The sequence below is a fragment of the Nerophis lumbriciformis genome, linkage group LG04 (assembly GCF_033978685.3).
Source record: "Nerophis lumbriciformis linkage group LG04, RoL_Nlum_v2.1, whole genome shotgun sequence".
Taxonomy (NCBI): domain Eukaryota; kingdom Metazoa; phylum Chordata; class Actinopteri; order Syngnathiformes; family Syngnathidae; genus Nerophis; species Nerophis lumbriciformis.
The window spans coordinates 12,149,782-12,164,198 of NC_084551.2; the positions used below are offsets into that span (position 1 = coordinate 12,149,782).

The 14,417-nt window shown below is 40.3% G+C and overlaps 1 protein-coding gene across 1 annotated transcript in view; it reads left to right on the plus strand.

Annotated features, from left to right (window-relative positions):
* Positions 1-6,068: 6,068 nt before the first annotated feature.
* The window catches only part of rnf144b (ring finger protein 144B), a 29,437-nt gene continuing 21,088 nt past the window's right edge, over positions 6,069-14,417 (plus strand). The window contains exon 1 of the mRNA XM_061949030.2: positions 6,069-6,247. The gene's annotated coding sequence lies outside the window, so the exon portion shown is untranslated. The remainder of the gene's footprint in view (positions 6,248-14,417) is intronic.

Genomic DNA, 14,417 nt, shown 5'->3' on the forward strand with positions numbered 1-14,417 from the left:
TTCCTCAATCACATCTAAATTGTTTTATTTCAAAAATATTTTAGTGGCGCATAACAAAATTCCCCCTGTAGAAGCCTAATGTAACTAGTAGTAAAGCAACCAATTTAGTTTTTAATTGTGAGGTCATTTTTTGTGTGTTTTTGTGTTGATTGTTTCCTTGAACGCCCACATGCAGAATTCCGAATTTGGAACTTAATTTTAAATAATTTGAAGGATGGGAATATGAACACAGTCCCTTGTTTGTCGCTGTTAATTGGTTCCAAACATGGCTGCGATAAATGCATCTCCGCAATATATATATGTATATAGTTTTTACCTCTGTTTGAAACCAATCAAACTCCATATACATTTGTGTCTTTTACAACATTAAGATTTTTTTTACCATTGATATTACCATGTGTACAATTGTATGCATACATATATATGTATCAATTCAAATCAAACTTTATATATAGCACTTTTCATACACAGGCACACAGTTCTGTACAAAACAAAACACACAAATGACAACAATAATAGAAGAAGAGAAGAAATCATACACACACACGCATTCACACACACACACACACACACACACACACACACACACACACACACACACACACACACACACACACACACACACACACACACACCAACACACACAGCACTATTGGCATGGCACAGAGGATTTGAGGAAAAAGGCCACCTTTGAGGTGTCCACACTGGAGAATAAAAAAAAATAGCGCCATTTAAAAAACATACATAGTATAAAACATGTGATAACATATATCCATCCATCGATTTCCTGTACCGCTTGTCCCTTTTCGGGTTCACGGGGGTGCTGTAGCCTATCCCAGATGCACTCGGGCGGAAGGCGGGGTACACCCTGGACAAGTCACCACCTCATCACAGGGCCAACACAGAGACAGACAACATTCACACTCTCATTCACACACTAGGGCATTTAGTGTTGCCAATCAACTTATCCCATAGTATATTAATAAGTTAATAAAAACAGAACATTGACAAAATAATAGTAGAAATAATCATGATTAAGATAGAAAAAAACACATTGAAATAATAAAACAACAAATGATTAGTAAAAAACCTGATTAAAAAGTTGTGTGTTTAGACGTTTTTATTTTTATTTCAACGCTCTCTGCAGTTCTGAGACTCTCTAGCAGGCTATTCCGTAGGTGGGGGCCATAGTGGTTAAATGCCGCCTCACTGTATGTATTTTATATATATATATATATATATATATATATATATATAGTCAAGATTACTACATGTTTATCCGTTATACAGTGCTCAATACCGGGGTAGAGCGGAACATACGTTAGGTCAGGAAAAAACCCAGAGGCTATTTCATCCCTACAAGCCTTCCCCTGCTCTGCAGGGCATTTTCCCCTGAAATCCCCCGAAGAGCATGGAAACCTGCGAAACAGGCTTGGAGGGATGAAATAGCCGCTGTGTTTTTTCCTGACCTAACGTATATACAGTATATATCCATCCATCCATTTCCTATACCGCTTGTCCCTTTTCGGGTTCGCGGGGGTGCTGTAGCCTATCCCAGATGTACTCGGGCGGAAGGCGGGGTACACCCTGGACAAGTCACCACCTCATCACAGGGCCAACACAGAGACAGACAACATTCACACTCTCATTCACACACTAGGGCATTTAGTGTTGCCAATCAACTTATCCCATAGTATATTAATAAGTTAATAAAAACAGAACATTGACAAAATAATAGTAGAAATAATCATGATTAAGATAGAAAAAAACACATTGAAATAATAAAACAACAAATGATTAGTAAAAAACTTGATTAAAAAGTTGTGTGTTTAGACGTTTTTATTTTTATTTCAACGCTCTCTGCAGTTCTGAGACTCTCTAGCAGGCTATTCCGTAGGTGGGGGCCATAGTTGTTAAATGCCGCCTCACTGTATGTATTTTATATATATATATATATATATATATATATATATATATATAGTCAAGATTACTACATGTTTATCCGTTATACAGTGCTCAATACCGGGGTAGAGCGGAACATACGTTAGGTCAGGAAAAAACCCAGAGGCTATTTCATCCCTACAAGCCTTCCCCTGCTCTGCAGGGCATTTTCCCCTGAAATCCCCCGAAGAGCATGGAAACCTGCGAAACAGGCTTGGAGGGATGAAATAGCCGCTGTGTTTTTTCCTGACCTAACGTATATACAGTATATATCCATCCATCCATTTACTACCGCTTGTCCCTTTCGAGGTCGCGGGGGGCGCTGGAGCCTATCTCAGCTGCATTCGGGCGGAAGGCGTCGTACACTCTGGACAAGTTGCCACCTCATCGAAAGGCCAACACAGATAGACAGACAACATTCACACTCACATTCACACACTAGGGACCATTTAGTGTTGCCAATCAACCTATCCCCAGGTGCATGTTATGTGGCCAATACTACTGTAAGAATTTTTTTTATTTTTTTTATTTAGCCATGTTTGCTTGAAAATGCTTAATTTAGTGCCAAACAATTCTAGAATGTGCTTTAAAAACTTTGTTTAATGATCCCCAAAAATCTGCAATGTGGTGAGGGAAGAATGTATTTGAATTGAAATGTATTGCAATTCTACTACCTGTTTCAACCTCAATCCTCAATAATGAAATGTAATTAGAATGTGGGAAACATTCTCAATTCAAATTAGGAATTTCACACGATGACCAAAACATTTAAGACAACATCTGATTGATTGATTGAAACTTTTAAAGCCCACATAAACAGCATTACCCGGTCTGCTTACTTTCATCTATGGAACATTAATCGTCTTCGCCCATCCCTTACCCCACATACCGCTGCCATACTAGTCCATAGCCTGGTCACCTCTCGCCTGGACTACTGCAACTCTCTCCTGTTTGGTCTCCCTCACAAGTCACTTCACAAACTTCAGCTTCTCCAGAACTCTGCAGCCCGGATAATCACCAGAACCCCTTCAATCCAGCACATCACCTCTGTTCTGCAGCAACTCCACTGGCTACCCATCAAACATCGTATCCACTTTAAAATAATTCTCCTCACTTTCAAAGCCATCCATAACCTCTCTCCATCATATCTCTCTGACCTGATCCATGTCGCCACGCCCTCACGTTCCCTAAGATCCTCTTCATCCATCCATCTCACTGTTCCTTTATTTAAACTGTCCACCATGGGTGCCCGAGCTTTCAGCCGCTCTGCCCCACATCTTTGGAACTCTTTGCCACCAGACCTTCGTAACTTAGACTCAATATCCCTCTTCAAATCAAGACAACGTAACTTAGACTCAATATCCCTCTTCAAATCAAGACAAAACAAAACACACCTATTCCTGACTGCTTATTCATTTTAATTATCTTTTCTTCTCTATCTTTGTTGTTGTTATTATTGTTGTTTTTATCCAATAGTGTCCTTGAGTGCCCAGAAAGACCCCTTATAAATAAAATGTATTATTATTATTATTATTAGTAGTAGATTGCACAGTACAGTACATATTCCGAACAATTGACCACTAAATGGCACACTTGCCAACCCTCCCGGATTTTCCGGGAGACTCCCGAAATTCAGCGCCTCTCCCGAAAACCTACCGGGACAAATTTTCTCCCGAAAATCTCCCGAAATTCAGGCGGCGCTGGAGGCCACGCCCCCTCCAGCTTCATGCGGACCTGAGTGACGTGTCGACAGCCTGTTTTCACGTCCGCTTTCCCACAATATAAACAGCGTGCCTGCCCAATCACATTATAACTGTAGAATGATCGAGGGCGAGTTCTTGGTTTCTTATGTGAGTTTATTGTTAGGCAGTTTCATTAACGTCCTCCCAGCGCGGCAACAACACACAACAACAGCAGTCACGTTTTCGTCTACCGTAAAGCAGTTCGTCTGCCGTAAACAGCAATGTTGTGACACTCTTAAACAGGACAATACTGCCATCTACTGTACATGCATATGTGACAATAACATCTACGGCTTTTAGAGAGTGCAGTGCACAACTGCGCGCACAACAAGGAGACGAAGCAGAATGCATCATCAGAGAGGGTGTTCAGCATGGTTAGAAAAATAGTGACAGAATAGTACAAGGATGGACAATTCAACCCTTAACTTAACAATGAGTAGATGAGTGTTATGTGTGTGTATATGTGTAAATAAATTAACACTGAAATTCAAGTATTTCTCTTATTTATATATATATATATATATATATATATATATATATATATATATATATATATATAGCTAGAATTCACTGAAAGTTAAGTATTTCTTATATATACTTGGTCAATTCTAGCTGTAAATATACTCCTCCCCTCTTAACCACGCCCCCCCCCCCCCCCCCCCCCACATCCCGTAATCGGAGGTCTCAAAGTTGGCAAGTATGACTAAATGGTAACACCCGAATAAGTTGTTCAACTTGTTTAAGTCGGGGGTCCACGCTAATCATCCATCCATCCATCCTTCGGGGTGGCGGGGGGCGCTGGAGCCTATCTCAGCTACACTCCGGCGGAAGGCGGTGTACACCCTGGACATGTCGCCACCTCATCGCAGGGCCAACACAGATAGACAGACAACATTCACACACTAGGGCCAATTTTTAGTGTTGCCAATCAACCTATCCCCAGGTGCATGTCTTTGGAGGTGGGAGGAAGCCGGAGTACCCGGAGGGAACCCACGCAGTCACGGGGAGAACATGCAAACTCCACACAGAAAGATCCCGAGGCCGGGATTGAACTCACGACTACTCAGGACCTTCGTATTGTGAGGCAGATTGACGCACTAACCCAGGGCCGGCCCGTGGCATAGGCCGTATAGGCAAATGCTAAGGGCGCCGTCCATCAGGGGGCGCCACGCCAGTTCCACAAATGTTGGAGAAAAAGAAAAAAAAAAAAAAAAAAAAGTTAATACTATTATTTCTAAATACAAAAAATAATCCCACGTTAATTAAAATGCAAAGTAAAGCCTATTTAATAGAAATATTATTTGTTACAACATTACGCCCCCCCCCCCCCCCCCTCATGGTGCGCCCCCTCCCTTCCCGTATCATGACTCTTTTTGGACGTCACCACATCAAAAAATCAACACAAGATGTCAAAACGGCCAAAACTGTCAGGTGCCCAGGGAAGAAAAAAGAGAAAAGAAGAGGAGGAGAAACGAGAAAAGACAGAGGTAGCAGGTAGGTAACGTTAGCCTACATGAAATTATTTGTCTGTTACAGAATGTGATCGTAACCTGGCTTTTTAGCATTAAGCTAATGTTACATGATTCGGCAATTGCTAATCAATAAATAGCTAGTTCTGTTTTAGCGTCGGGTTAATATTGTGGAGGGGGCTAAATTGTTATGGAAAATAATAATGTAACGTTAGGTAATTACTGTACTCCCACCTTACATTCCTCAGGGACATTTGTATTAGATCTTTTAAGCAGGTGTTTTTTGTTTACATTGTTATTGCCTTCTGGTTAGCTAATGTTTGCCCTGCAGGTAATAGTCACTTTTCCACCCCTTTATATATTAGGTATAGTTGTAAGTAAAAAAAAAAGGTCAAAGACAAAGCTATTCGGTTTCTTGTGAGTATATACACTTCACTGCCGATGTGGGGGGGCGCCACCTAAAATCATGCCTAGGGCGCCAGATTGGTTAGGGCCGGGCCTGCACTAACCCCTCTGCAAACAATCTCACGGAAGAAGTGTCAGTATCAGACTCGCTATTGGCAACTGTGTGTGCCCAGCCCTGCCTTTCCTTGGCATCAGATCGATCCAAAAACATTGCAGTATCGCCCACTCCGACGTGGAATGGAAGAAATTATACTGCGTTCAAACTAACACGCACATACGTACTTTTACAAAAAAATAATAATAATCAAAAGTCAAGTAATATCGAATTTAAAGGTTTGTGGATTGAGTATGATGACGAGTTTAAATATTATGTTCGACTTGATATGTGGTATTCAGACTAACTGTGTGTTTTCCGACTGTCCTTAAACGCAGCATACACACTTGTATTACCAGCAGGAGGAGTCGCGAACAGCAGCTTCCTTTATGTGGAAGCAGAAGTAGACACACACACACACACAGAGAGACGTACACACACTCACTCACACACACCCACTCACCCACGCACACACATTCTAGGAGTGGAGGAGTTCGGAGTTGGCAGGGGCGGTTGTTGAAACAACATGTAAGAACACATGTGTCAGTGTGGCTCAGGACCTTCGCAGTTTCTTCACCGAGTATTCCACAGGCAAGGTGAGCGTCATCACTGTACACGGAAGCTGTTCATAACTGCGTCAGTTATTCCAATATGCTTCTAAATATGCCGCCTGGGTACAATCATTTCACTATTGTGAAGTGATATCTGAGTGCAATGGCAGTTTTGACAGATGAAATGTTATTTGGATACTCTGGTACACACTTGACTTGATTGATTGATTGATTGAAACTTTTATTAGTAGATTGCACAATAGTGAAGTACATATTCCGTACAATTGACCACTAAATTGGTAACACCCGAATACGTTTTTCAACTTTCCGCGTAAATTGATTCACGGTACAGATATATACTATCATCATAATACAGTCGTCACACAAGATAATCATCAGAGTATATACATTGAACTATTTACATTATTTACAATCCGGGTACTCCGGATTTCTCCCACCTCCAAAGACATGCACCTGGGGATAGGTTGATTGACAACACTAAATTGGCCCCTAGGGTGTGAATGTTGTCTGTCTATCTGTGTTGGCCCTGCGATGAGGTGGCGACTTGTCCAGGGTGTAGGCCGCCTTCCGCCCGATTGTAGCTGAGATAGGCTCCAGCGCCCCCCACGACCCCGAAGGGAATAAGCGGTAGGAAATTGATGGATGGATGGAGGGTGTGGGATGTGGAGGTGGGGTTGGTTTGGTTGATATCAACACTTCAGTCATCAACAATTGCATCATCAGAGAAATGGACATTGAAACAGTGTAGGACTGACTTGGTAGGATATGTACAGCAAGTAGTGGACATAGAGAGAGAGAGAGAGAGAGAGATCAGAAAGCCTAAGAAAAAGTATCTACATTTGATTATTTACATTTGATTATTTACAATCCGGGGAGGGTGTTAGTTTAGTGTTGAAGTTGCCTGGAGGTGTTCTTTTAGTGCTGTTTTGAAGGAGGATAGAGATGCCCTTTCTTTTACACCTGTTGGGAGTGCATTCCACATTGATGTGGCATAGAAAGAGAATGAGTTAAGACCTTTGTTAGATCGGAATCTGGGTTTAACGTGGTTAGTGGAGCTCCCCCTGGTGTTGTGGTTATGGCGGTCATTTACGTTTTAATTTGGAAGTAGTTTGACATGTACTTCGGTATCAGGGAGGTGTAGCGGATTTTATAGACAAGGCTCAGTGCAAGTTGTTTTACTCTGTCCTCCACCCTGAGCCAGCCCACTTTGGAGAAGTGGGTAGGAGTGAGGTGTGATCTGGGGTGGAGGTCTAGAAGTAATCTGACTAGCTTGTTCTGGGATGTTTGGAGTCTAGATTTGAGGGTTTTGGAGGTGCTAGGGTACCAGGAGGTGCATGCGTAATCGAAAAAGGGTTGAACGAGAGTTCCCGCCAGAACCCTCATTAGTAGATTGCACAGTACAGTACATATTCCGTACAATTGACCACTAAATGGTAACGGCCGAATACGTTTTTCAACTTGTTTAAGTCGGGGTCCACTTAAATTGATTCATGATACAGATATATACTATCATCATAATACAGTCGTCACACAAGATAATCATCAGAGTATAGACATTGAACTATTTACATTATTTACAATCCGGGGTGTGGGATGTGGAGGGGGGGGGGGGGGGGGGGGGGGGTTAGGTTTGGTTGATATCAACACTTAAGTCATCAACAATTGCATCATCAGAGAAATGGACATTGGAACAGTGTAGGACTGACTTGGTAGGATATGTACAGCAAGTAGTGGACATAGAGAGAGAGAGAGAGAGATCAGAAAGCATAAGAATTAGTATCTACATTTGATTATTTACATTTGATTATTTACAATCCGGGGAGGTAGGATGTGGAAGGGGGAGGGTGTTAGTTTGGGGTTGAAGTTGCCTGGAGGTGTTCTTTTAGTGCTGTTTTGAAGGAGGATAGAGATGCACTTTCTTTTGCACCTGTTGGGAGTGCATTCCATATTGATGTGGCATAGAAGGTGAATGAGTTAAGACCTTTGTTAGATCGGAATCTGGGTTTAACGTGGTTGGTGGAGTGTAGTGGTTATGGCGGTCATTTACGTAATGGAAGTAGTTTGACATGTACTTCGGTATCAAGGAGGTGTAGCGGATTTTATAGACTAGGCTCAGTGCAAGTTGTTTTACTAACTTACCTTTAGTACTTCTTATTTATATTGTACTGAATAACCAGTGCAAATATTCATCACATTTGTCTACTTTTGTCTAGCCTTGTTCAAAAAATTGTTTTGCAAAGGAATAATTAGAATTAAATAGGCTATGAAGCACTATAGGATGTTTTGTGTGGGGGGGGGGGGGGTTTGGTTTTTGTTTTGTTGTTTGTCTATGTATGGTGAAATCGTACGTGCGCAAGATGTATAATTTATTGCTCATTTATTTTAGTTTTCCGTTGTGCTTTACGTTTGTAGCTACATGTAGAAACGGCGCCTCTGAAGTGGCAGCTGGTTGCATCAGCTCTGTGCTCCTGTTATGTCAAGCAATCAATCAATCAAAGTTAATTTATATAGCCCTAATCACAAGTTAAAGTTAAAGTACCAATGATTGTCACACACACACACTAGGTGTGGTGAAATGTGTCCTCTGCATTTGACCCATCCCCTTGTTCCACCCCCTGAGAGGTGAGGGGAGCAGTGAGCAGCAGCGGTGGCTGCGCTTGGGAATCATTTTAGGTGATTTAACCCCCAATTCCAACCCTTGATGCTGAGTGCCAAGCAGGGAGGTATTATAGTCTTTGGTATGACTCGGCCACAACCTACCGATCTCAGGGCGGACACTCTAAACACAAGGCCACTGAGCAGGTACAAGTGTCTCAAAGGGCTGCACAAGCCACAACGACATCCTCGGCTCAGATCCCACATCGGGGCAAGAAAAAACTCAACCCAATGGGATACAATGAGAAACCTTGGAGGGGACCGCAATTATGCCTGATAAGCACTCCAGCATATCAATAAAATCAACAAAGCTCACCTTTGTGCATTCACGCACAGCATAAAATAATTGGTGGACAAAATGAGACAAAGAAGGAGTGGCATTAAACTCCCCCACCCCCCCATCTCCCGAATTCGGAAATCTCAAGGTTGGCAAGTATGAGCATTATTCACATGTGAATAATATAAATACAGTCTATTATACAGCATTATTCACATGTGAATAATATAAATACAGTCTATTATACAGCATTATTCACATGTGAATAATGTAAATACAGTCTATTATACGTTCAAGTACAGTCAAAAAGGAACATATGTATTATACAGTCTGATGGCTGTCGGTATGAAGGACTTCCGTACATTTTGGTAAAGATGCAAAAAGGTCTGTTTTGCTTCAGGTTGCAATAATACTAACAAAGTGTTTGTAGATGTGGCTTATTAGGCTGGCTGGGTGATATTTGCCGCAGTCCAGTCTGCTAAAGTACCTTTCTTGAAGATAACAACAATGAGAGCTTCTTCGTTCCTTTCTTCCTGTTGTTAGGGTGCCGTTAACAGGTGATGTAATGTGTTGATTGGAGGCTCACCGCCACTTTTAATGTACTCACAGTAGATATTATCTAGACCTGGGCTTTTTCTCATTTTGCAGGTTGTTGATGGCAGAGGTTATCTCACTTTTTTAAGCTTGGCTATATTTCATCAGAAGTGGAGTTATCAATAAAGATTTGGTTTGGGTTTCATGCCCAGCGTTTGGGAATCTCGTCTTTGTTAGTTAGAATAGTCCCCGTTACTGTCTTTGATACCCCAAATTATCTTTTTCAATTTAGCATGGTACATTTTATGTGGTGGAAGGTTATTGAGCTTTTTAATACTATACTCAGTAGGGCTGGGCGATATGGACGAAAAAGTATATCTCAATATATTTGTACTTAAACTCGATATTCGATATATATCTCGATATATTTTCCGGTGAAAGTATACACGTAAAGATATTCATTTTTGAGCGAAATTCACTGAAATTGGACTGAATGACAACTGTACTGTAAACAGTCAGTGGTACTTTTACTAACCCAGTTAGTCAAGATGGGTATTAACAGCACAGAAAATAAACGGTTTAAGTAACACAGATTACATAACATAAATAAAATAGAAAAATATTATTTCTACGTAAAATAAATAACATAGCGGTGTAAATAATACAAAATGTATGTGTATATATAGATATATATATGTATCTGTTTATATTTTTTTATTTTATTTCTGATTATTATTTTTATTAATATATTATACATTTTTTTGTTTATTTAATTGATGTATTTGTAGATACTACTTTGTTTTTTGTTGTTTTTTCTTTCTTTTTTTGGGGGGGTGGTATGGTTGGGATATAAACAAGTATTATTTTGACATTTAGGCCAGACAACAGATATATGATGTATGTGGATATGATGTAATGGATAGGAATGTCTGATGCTGGATGTCAATAAAAAAATTAAAATAAAATTAAAATAAAAAATTTATCAAACTCAGATAAAAAATACATCTGCAGGCATGCACTTTTTAATTCCCAGTCGACGATGTAATGGACTGTCACACACGTACGGTTCTGGTCAACGGCAAGTAAGTGACTTGTCTTAATTGTGCGGCTTTGATCTTCCTCACTTCGGCATACGTTTTTGGCAGCATTTCACGTGAGAACAGTTTAGATTTGGGCTTATATGGTAAACAACTGAAATGAATGTTTTATCCAGACGCATACATTTGTCCAAATGTGGCCAAGTAGACTCTTTGTGGGTTTCCTGGACGTCGTCTAAAGAAGAGAATCGCTCTGCCATCTCACACTAGTTTTTTTTAATATATAAATCGCCCGCTTGAATATTCCCTCTTCTCTTCTCCGACTCTCTCGTCGTCATTTGGGATGTCTGTTGTGATTTCCCTTCCAGGTTCCATGACCCGCCCTATCTTGCCTCTGACTGGCCTGTCCCTAATGTTTTTTGCCTTAATCTCAACCAATCGTGACTCATCATAGTAAACAACCAACCAATCATAGATGTTCTTATACGTGCAAGCACGTCTTGGAAGGAGCAAGGGGAGGGGTTTAGTAGCCTATGAAAGGGAGCGGGGGAGAACAAGGTACACAACAAAATAAGCGGTGTTTGGTTATTTTAACGTGAAATAAATGATATAGATATTATAATAATTTCTTAATTCATATCTTGTTTAAAAATATATCGATATATCTTAAAAACCCGATATATCGCCCAGCCCTAATACTCCGTATGGTTCAGTTGGTCCTTTTTCACCAGCTTCTTGGATTTAGATGAGGAGCCATTTTATTTTCTTATTTTGTGTTTGTTGGAGATTGCTTGTTTGATGTGGCATCCATTCTAGAATGGGTTCAGTGTTCTTTGGGAGTGTTACCTTGGAGGCATCATTTACGCAGTTAAATATAGTGCTGTGTATGCTTTCTTAGTCTGTTTCTGATTCAAGACCGGTAAAACGGTTTTGCAAGCTTATGTGAAAACGAACAGCTACTTCTGGATATTTGAGTTGTTTTATGTTTAGTTTTGAAGCAGGCTTTTTTCTTTGTGGCCAGGAGAAACATAATCGTATTATTGCGTGAATCATGTGATTGTCTATGTCTTGAGAGTTTAGTACTGAAGTGTTGAGAATATTTAGTCTTATTGATGGTTTTTGTGAGAGGATGAAGTCTCTTTGATTTCTAGGCTTGCCATCATGGTACAAAGAGTGTTGTCTTTTGAAATATAATGTTGGTGACTAGCAGATTATTTTTCACACAGAATCAAGCAAGGAGTTCTACTCTGGTATTTGCAATACTTGGGGTATGTTTGCCAATTGCAGAAGGGAACGTATTGTGTAGTTGACCTAGTGTACCATTGAACTCTCCCGTGATGAAGAGGTAGTCTCTCTTCAGGATGTCATTGACAATAGATTAAAATATTATCATAAAGTCTAGGATTTCTTTGTCTGGATGGGATCATGTTGGGAAATAGTACTGTTTGAAGAAAATATTTATTATATTATATTTATTTCAGCCCAAAGAGAGCGAGTCTTGTAAGGAATTGGTTAATTGTCTTCTATTAGAGGTAGACCGGTTTTGTTTAGAAGAAAGCCAACACCGTTTGGTCATGAAGTGTGGTTGTACAAAAGAACAATTGGTTTCGTGGATTTCGATCTTGCTTTCTTTAACTTTTGTTTCTGAGAATCCATTGTATCTGAGGGGCATCCAAATTACAGGCCGCGGGCCAAATGAAGCCCGCCGGCGTCTTCAATTTGGCCCGCGAGACGAGAATGCGATTTGGCCACGCGGTGTTTTCATATAGTTTACCAACAGTCAGCGGTCTGATAGCTGCCATTTGGTCTCCACCGGGTGGCCAATGAAAGTAACTCAAGTTAGTGGCTATTAATTGTCCATCAGTGTGAATTTGTGCACATCATTTACCTATACGACCCAATCCAAACAACCTTCCCTAGCCATGGTGCAAAAAAATTAATAAAAAATCAACCAGCACACACAAAAATTCAACAAACATGGCCACACATAACACACCCTGCTCATTGAACTTTGTGGATATAATAACAAATGTCCACTCAGCATAAAAATAATCCAAACTATGCCCATTTAAATCCATTATAAGGGATGATGGAAAAATTGCTTAACACTCCCTCTACACGTATCCACATTTGGTGCATTTTACTGGTTGATATTTCTGATTGATTAAACATTTTTAAGGAGGTCGGGGTCGAATTTTCACATACTCTTAATAACCAATTGTAGTAATTATTAGTTATATATCCATTATACTATTACAGTAATATGTAATCATATACACATATAGTTACTTTGCATGCAGTTGGCTTTTGGCTCCCGGCCAAATTTTTTAAGCCCAATTCGGCCCCCCAGTCAAAACGTTTCTTCACACCTGATCTAAGGAAAGGTTATTATTGTCATTGATCGTTACTGGATTGTAGGTGCAGATGTTCAATGTTCTCCTTGATATTGTTTTTCCTCTGGGCGCATTTATCATAACTGTCCGAGGCTGCTGATATGATCCCCCGGTCGCATCTTTCACACTAGTTCAGGGCTGCTCATGTGCCCTCCTGTTTGTTTGGTGAGGGTCCGTAGTTATGGTCTGATACACGATGGTTAGACATTGTATTGCATGTTGATTTCATAAGCCGTACTCTTCTGTGCTGGTTCAAGACAAGTTGGAAGAGAGTGTTTTATTTATGTCACCAAACACTAGGAGATTGCCTTACAAGGCTGGTGGGTTCTCCTACCCAGGGCATTTTAACACCACTACAGTCACGTTGACAAATAGGGCTGCCTAAGTGTCGGAAAGGTTTGTCAGAGCTATGGTCAGGTTGACCGTTAGGACTGCTACTTCACCGTTTCCCTGGCACGGGAGGCTTTGAGTGTGCTAACTGGTGGAGGGAAGGAGGCAACAGAGAGCTTTCTCTGTTGCGGGTCCCAAACTCTGGAACGATCTCCCTCTCCATGTGAGACAGGCCCCTTCTTTGGCTATTTTTAAGACCCTTCTTAAAACCCATTTTTATTCACTGGCTTTTAACCCAGCATGAGACTTTGAACTGTTTTTAGCTTTTAACTTTTTGAACTGTTTTTAACTTTTAAACTGTTTTTATCTAACAAACTGTTCTTAGGGTAATTTATATTTGCTTTTTAAATGTGTATTTTTATTTATGTTTTAAATGTTATTTTTTAGTCTGTCCTTTGCCTCCATTTCTTTGTGGTGTACAGCTCTTTGTTTTTCAACTGTGCTTGTCTTTAAAGGGCTTTATAAATAAAGTTGGTATGGTATGGTATGGTATCTTATATCTCCATCCTAGACTGGCCGAGGCGTAGTCTGGCCACTGCCCTCCACTGGTAATGGTAGATAACAAAAGATTACCTAATTAAAATGTAGATTACAACTGACCGTGTTGCTGCAGCCCGATCAAACAGAGACGAGTTTCTTTGGCTGTAGATTATGTATTTAAAGAGGAACAGCACTTTTTTTGAATTTTGCCTATTGTTCACAATCATTATGAAATACATAAATATTGTAAATATTAAATAAACGTAAATAAAAGTCTGCTTACAGCGGAGCCAATGGGAGCTCCACTATTTCGCCCATAAATTCCAATAAATAACCATTCTTTAAGTGCCAACAATACTTCATTTACATTTCGTGACTTGAATATTAACCAAGTATTAGTGATATTGTTATTATAAGTGCGACATGGC